Source organism: Mastomys coucha, unplaced genomic scaffold, assembly GCF_008632895.1.
Source record: "Mastomys coucha isolate ucsf_1 unplaced genomic scaffold, UCSF_Mcou_1 pScaffold23, whole genome shotgun sequence".
NCBI lineage: Eukaryota > Metazoa > Chordata > Mammalia > Rodentia > Muridae > Mastomys > Mastomys coucha.
Window position 1 is genome coordinate 81,247,296 of NW_022196906.1, and position 7,177 is coordinate 81,254,472.

Below are 7,177 nucleotides of genomic sequence, written 5' to 3' on the forward strand. Positions count from 1 at the left end.
CTTTCTTTCTTTCTTTCTTTCTTTCTTTCTTTCTTTCTTTCTTCTTTCTTTCTTTATTTCCTTCTTTATTTCTTAAACCTAATAACAGCCCTCCAGGGTTGAAACTATCATCCCCACATTTTCCCTCCTCTCCCCTCTCCCTTCCCTCCTCTTCTCCTCCTCCTCCTCTCTCTTTCCCTCTCTCCCTCTCTCCCTCTCTCCTCTGTCTCTCTCTCTCTCTCTCCAAGGTCTCACCATGTTGAACAGTCTGGCCTTGAACTGAGCCTACCTCTGCCTCCTCAGTGCTGGGATGGATCAATGCCTGCACTACCTCACCTGGCTTTATTCCTACTTTCCAAGTAAGGAAAGTCAAACCGAGAATATAGTAACTAAAGTTAGCCATCTGATAACTAGCTAGAACAGAGTTAGACCTAATAAGAGAGGAATGCTGATCCAGCTCATTCCCCCTCTCCTCTAGGCCCTCCCCTCCTCTCCAGCTTGTCCCCCTCTTCCCTCTTTTCTCTCTCACCTGTCTTCCTGTGGCTGTTTTGTTCTGCTGTGCCTCTAACCTAGAGCACCAGGTATGACCAGTTAGCGTTCTACCCCCAGGTACTCCCCTCACTCAAGGCACTTTACTTTCATGTACTTCTATTTCACATATTGTAGAGCTTTATACAGATGTCATTTAAGGAAATCTTCAGTGTGTGACAATTAAAATGACCGGAATCCTTAAAACTCATGAGACAATCTCCCGCATCTTTTCATGATTATACACACATATGCTATTTGGCAAATAGAGACCTATGAGTTCTTAAAAAAAAATTCAGAGTCTTTCTAAAATACAGTACAGATGTGTTTGTTTCTTTTTCCTTCCTTCTTCTATTAATATTCACATTACCCCCATTTCCCTTTACTTCAGTAGTAAAATTGAATATGTGTGTATATGTGTAACTTTTTATAGCATTTTTATATTACACGTGTGTGTGTCTGTGTTTATATATCATGGTAAGCATGTGGGAGACAGTTCTGTTCATCTACCATTTAAGACACCAGGGATCAAACTCAGGCTAAGCTTGGCAGCAATCCCCTTTATCCACTGAGTCATCTCATTGGCCTGATTTTTTTTTCTCTTTCGTGATGGTCTTATTCGTGTTCCTTTATGTATTTCCTTTATGCTCTGAGGAATCTCTCTAAAACAGTTTAGGCCTGATATCCCTGGTAATAGCAGGAAAATGACCTATGTGTGGATATACTATGTTACATTAATTAAAGAATTTCCTGTTGGTTTTGTCTTTCTCCTATTATGTAAAGTACACAATGCATATCCTTGGCCTGGATTTATTTTGAGCTCTAAGGACCTCCTTTCCCTTTATTTATTACTTATACTTAGTCAGCGATTCACTCAGTTTTATCCCGAGTGTATCTCTGGGACCTGTCCTCTGAAGCAAAACTTAGCTTGAGCCTTCACACACTGAGATATAACTACAGCGATGCCCTCTGAGCTGCCTTCTCAGCCTCAGCTTTAATCTGTTTCCTGTCCCCCCTCTCTCTTCCCCTCTCCTCTCCCTCTTCCAGTAAAGATTGCTTCAGCTTCCAGGGTTAGCTACCTTTCTTGTTTGGGAGGAGAAGTATATTAAGTGTCTTGCCTACGTGCATATCTATGTGAGGCTGGAAGAGAGTGTTGAGTCCTCTGGAACTGGAGTTACAGAGTTGTGAACCACCATGTACTGGGACGTGAACCTGAGTCATCTGGAAGAGTAGCCAGTGCTCTTAACCACTAACCTACATCTCCAGCCCCCAAGATTAGCTTTCTGATGGCCAATTGGTCCTAGCTTTTCTGAGAGTTCTTTAGGAATCTGAATAGTGTGCATGACTAAGACCAAGAGAAACTGTATGGTGAGGATATCAAGCATCAGTTCTCAGATAGACCTAGAGTTGACAGGAGTGGTGACAAGCTCCAGGCCCAGAAAGCCAGCTTCATCTGCACTGCTGGCTCTGGTTAGCTTCATGTAACCACTGTCATGAAGGAATGTGGACCAGATTTAGCTAATTTCATACACACACACACACACACACACACACACACACACACACCACCTTATTGAAAAATTCTAATTCAGTGATGTCATTAAGAAAGAAAAAAAGAAAGAAGGAAAGAAAGAAAGAAACAAACAAACATTGCTATCTGAAGTGTTTGTCTTGCAAGATCAAATGTGACTCATTTCAAATGAGAGTCTTGTCTCTCATTGCTCATCTCCTCATGGCCTTTGTTATAGTCATAGTACATAGCCTGAAATTCCCAGAAGCCACCAGAAACTTCAGTCATCTTCCTTATATGCTGCTATTTCTTCCTGAACAGCTACTCCCTATCAGTGCAGCTTTTAAATGATGTTTCAGTAATACAAAGGTTTCATGTTGGGGACAGGATCCTACTACATTGCTTAGGCCAACATCAAACTTGAACTCTTCCTCCCTCATTCCCGAGTGCCTAAGAACACACCATAGATCTTTTTGTAAGACTATTAAACTTACTGAAATTTGTCCCAGTCACTTAGAGTCTTGAGATGTCTATGAAATGGGAAGACAGAGCAGAGAAAAGCAGCAAGTGTCAGTGATGGAGGGACCTTGGTCCATGGCCTCTCCTCAGAAAGAAATGGATGCACAGAATTGGCTTCTGATTAGGGGCGAGGTAGTGACCTGGGTCATATGTCACACACTGTCCTCTGCTGTTTCTCTGGCCTTTCGGAGTTGGTGTGACTACATGACTGAGTGACTACTACGTGCTTGGCCACAGTAACAGACCTGTGCATTCTCATAGTCGTAGCCACAATCACCCTTCCACCCCAGCTTCATGCAGTTCTTCAAAGGGAGGACCAGGGGCTTGGAGCAGTTAAGGAGCTTGCTCCAATGAACATGCAACTCTAAGCGTTGGGTTCTCTAACCTGTGATATATTCCACTGAATGCATTCTTGTAACCTAAGATGGGCTCAGTCCTGTATTTAGGGATCATGCAGGAAGAGGAATAGGGGCCAGGGAAGGGAAGCATAGCTCAGTGGTAGGATGGTTGCCTGGAACATACAAGGAAGTAACCCTCAGCATACACATACATGCATACATGTGCACACACACACACAAACTGGCCTTATTCTCCCAGATTGGATACAGAATTAAAATATATGCCTTTCTCAAGATCATTTTGGTCCTGATAAAGATCTTTATTGAAAGTCAGCTCATGTACTCTAGCTGTTTATCACCCTTTCCAGAACCTCTAAATATGTAGTAATAACACAAAATAAAACCAAAATCCATTATGAACTTCCAAGTTTGAAGTATAAGTGATTCAGCTCCATTAGCCCCAATTTACATTCCTATGAGTTCAGCTTTACAAGAGTCTCTGTCCTCCAGCAATGGCCTATGAAATCCTGCCTCCCACAGACTGTCTAGTTGAGACCCTCTGCTTTAGTCCTGACTGCATTCCCTGGATCACATCCACGTTCATTAGATGGTTCATTCACAACTACTTATTATGGTCTAGGCTTAGCTACAGTGCCGTGTGTGTGTGTGTGTGTGTGTGTGTGTGTGTGTGTGTGTGTGTGCGCGCGCGCGCGTGCGCGCGCGCGTGCTCGCGTGTGTGATGTATGTGCCCATAGATGGAGAATCAGGTTTTTGCCTGTACCTTATTTTTTGACACAGGGTCTCCTACTGAACTTGAAGCTCATCAATTCTATTGGACTAGCTGTCCTTCAAGCCCCAGGATTACCATGCATCACGCCATCTGGCTTTTTTGGTGGGGAACTAAGAGATCCAACTCTTGTTACCATTCTTGCATGAGAAGCATATAGCCAACTGAGCCATCTCTTTAGCCCTGTCATGATGGTTTTTTTTATTAGAAGTCCAGTCTCATCTGATAATCTAAATTACAAATGAGTGTGATGGAGATTCTGCTGGTCCGTTTTAAAGGACCTTCCCCTCTTCTCCACTTTATTGTCATCAGACACCTCATTTGCAGATGCTGTTCTCAGTGGCAAATACACAAAGGATCTGCTGCCCTTGAGGCATGCACAGTTCTAGGCAGACATGGGAACAGTACCCAAGCCCAGTTCTGTCACAAATGAAGGGGACACTCATATTGACTATCAGAGAGGATATGTCCCAGTGGAAAAGGGATGCACCAAGGAACTCAACTTTCAGATTTCTTTTGGGAACACATCTCTACAGACCACCAGAGAGTTTTGCAGGTTTGTGGAGGGGCAGTTACTGCTCCGCAAATTAGCTCACCATAGGAGGTTTCTATCAGAATTATGGATCTGAGGGCAAATGCCTCTCTCTCTCTTTCTCTCTCTCTGTTTTTTTCTTATGCAACTTATTAATTTTCTCAGTTGCCTTAATCAGAAGACCCTGAAATTTTTGTTTGTTTGTTTGTTTTTTGAGACAGGGTTTCTCTGTGTAGCCCTGACTGTCCTGGAACTCACTCTGTAGTTCAGGCTGGCCTCGAACTCAGAAATCCACCTGCCTCTGCCTCCCAAGTGCTGAGATTAAAGGTGTGTGCCACCACTGCCTGGCCCCCTGAAATATTAAACATGCAGAACATAATACCTAATAATAAAAGGTTCTGATAAACCCTTGGAATTGAAAGTTCACAGGGAAGATTCCATAGTAAGTTATGTGACTTCTACAAGGTTGAGTCACCACATAGACGTTGCCCATGAACCATGGAATAGCTCCTCTTCCTGTCTTTCCATAGTTAAAAGTTTCCAAACCTTCTAAGTATATTTCCATTGTGTCGGAGATTTACCCTTTGAAGGGGAAGTATTTTACCTCTCATTCTCTAGGGAGATTAAGTCTATGGGTAGGGTGGGGGTAGGGTGGGGATGGGGAGAGAAGTAAGCTCAGTGGTGTAGTCTTTCTTTCTTTTTTTTTTTTTTTAAGATCTATTATTATATGTAAGTACCCTGTAGCTGTCTTTAGATACCCCAGAAGAGGGAGTCAGATCTCATGGTTGTGAGCTACCATGTGGTTGCTGGGATTTGAACTCAGGACCTTCAGAAGAGCAGTCAGTGCTCTTAACTGCTGAGCCATCTCTCCAGCCTCCTGATGTAGTCTTTCTCAATCATAGCCAGGCCTGACAGTGGTCACTTTTTATGTTGAGGCCATCATGCCTCTAAGAAACTAAAATGTGCCAAGAGATGTGTCCAGGGACTCTTAGTATTACATTGGGAGGTCTAGACAGACCTCTCCATTTATCAGGGCCTGCCTTTCAAAGTGGGTAATCATGTGTTCTGTTGCTTCATTAGCAGAAGGTCTGGGCTCTGCTTACAGTAATGTGGTAATACTGTGGGCCTGACTTCAGTACTTTATATAAAGTAATTTAGCTAAGATCTCAATAGTCACAATATTCAAAGATACCCACAATACTTGGGGAAAGGAGGCAAGAAAAAACATTTTAATGAGATTTTTCTTTTCTTTAAAAATGATAGGAGCATTTCCTATGACCAACTATTTCCTAAAATGGCACAGAAGCTATAATAAAGATGGACATATGGACATATTGTTGGGGAGCAAAGGAAAAGTAGAGGACCATTGTAGCAACCAGATCAGGAACCCAGGTGGGCTTGGAAGAAGCCTTTGGGGATACTGTTAGATATAGGCCTATGAGTTGCTCACACTGGGTTACAGGAAAACCTGACAGGCTAGTGTAGGCTAGGGAAGGGGTGAGAAACTACAATCTGAAACCTCAGAAGAAACAAATACCAAGCATCACACAGGGGCTGTGCTAAAAGCTCAGGATGGGCCAGAGGCTGTAAGGACTCTTTAAGTCTGCTTTTATGTGATGGGAATGTGGATGCTCAGAAAAGAGACAGGCCCAGGGAATTAATGAATTAGTACAGAACACATTCATGCTCCAAATGCTTAAGAGCTGCAGTTCAGTGTACAAGTAAGGAAGCTGAGGCCCAGTGAACACAGCCCTTTAGCATCAAACAGATTCCTCTTCTGTTTTCTGGGCTTCTTCCATACTTGCTGTGGTAGTTTGAGTATGCTTGGTGTAAGGAATGGCACTATTAGGAGGTGTGGCCTTGTTGAAGGAAATATATCACTGTGGGGGTGGGCTTTGGGGCCCGCTACCTAGGTGCCTGGATACAGTCAGTCTTCTCCTGATTCCCTTTGCAACAAGATGTAGAACCCTCCAGTTCTTTTCCAGCACCATGCCCGCCTGCACGCTGCCATGCTACCCACCATGATGATAATGGACTGAACCTCTGAACCTATAAGCCAGCCTCAATTAAATATTGTCCTTTATAAGAGTTGCCTTGGTCATGGTGTCTCTTCATAGCAATGGAAACCCTAACTAAGACATTTGCCTACTCTACATTTAACTAAGAAACCTGTCCAGTTCAACCATCAGAACCCATGCCAAAGCTCCACAAAGCATAGCGATGATTTGAAGAATCATACCATTTTATAATCTAACTACTAAGAGCTCAGAACTAACGGTGTGAATCTAGATAAAAATGACCAATAGATTTGAACTATGTGGGTCAGTCCCTTAAAGACAACGCTAAGGAAGAGAACAGGAAACAACCGTATGTTATGGCCTCATCCTGTTTAGTACTTGGAAATCTGAGAACTTCAGCAATCCATTGAAGATCCAAGTTTTATGGGGCTGTGACATGCCTCAGAAGGTAAAAGTGCTTGCCACCAACCAGAGTTCCATCTCTAGGACCTACACAATTCCTAGAAACTGTCCTCTGACCTTCATCCATACCTCTTGGCAGTCATGCAATATACACACCCAACAATAAATAAGTGAAATAACTGTAATAAAGGAACCACATGATGTGGGGTTGCTATGATAATGCTCAACACATAAGAAACATTATCAGGCCTGAAGAGCTGAGTCCAGTCTCCCAGATCCACATTACAGAATGAAACAGATGACCACCCTCTACAAGTTGTCTTCTGATCTCTGCCCGTGTTCCATGACAAACATGTGCCCCTCATACAACCAACCAACCAACCAACCAACCAACCAATCAATATAGTACAAAGAATCAGTTGTTCCATGATAGACTAGACCTGTGAGCTTATTTGATTCTCTGGTGCTATGAAGGTCAGAACTGACAGAGGTAGTTTATTTCCCTTGTCCTTTCCCTTTTCTTCTCTCTCTCTCTCTCTCTCTCTCTCTCTCTCTCTCTCTCTC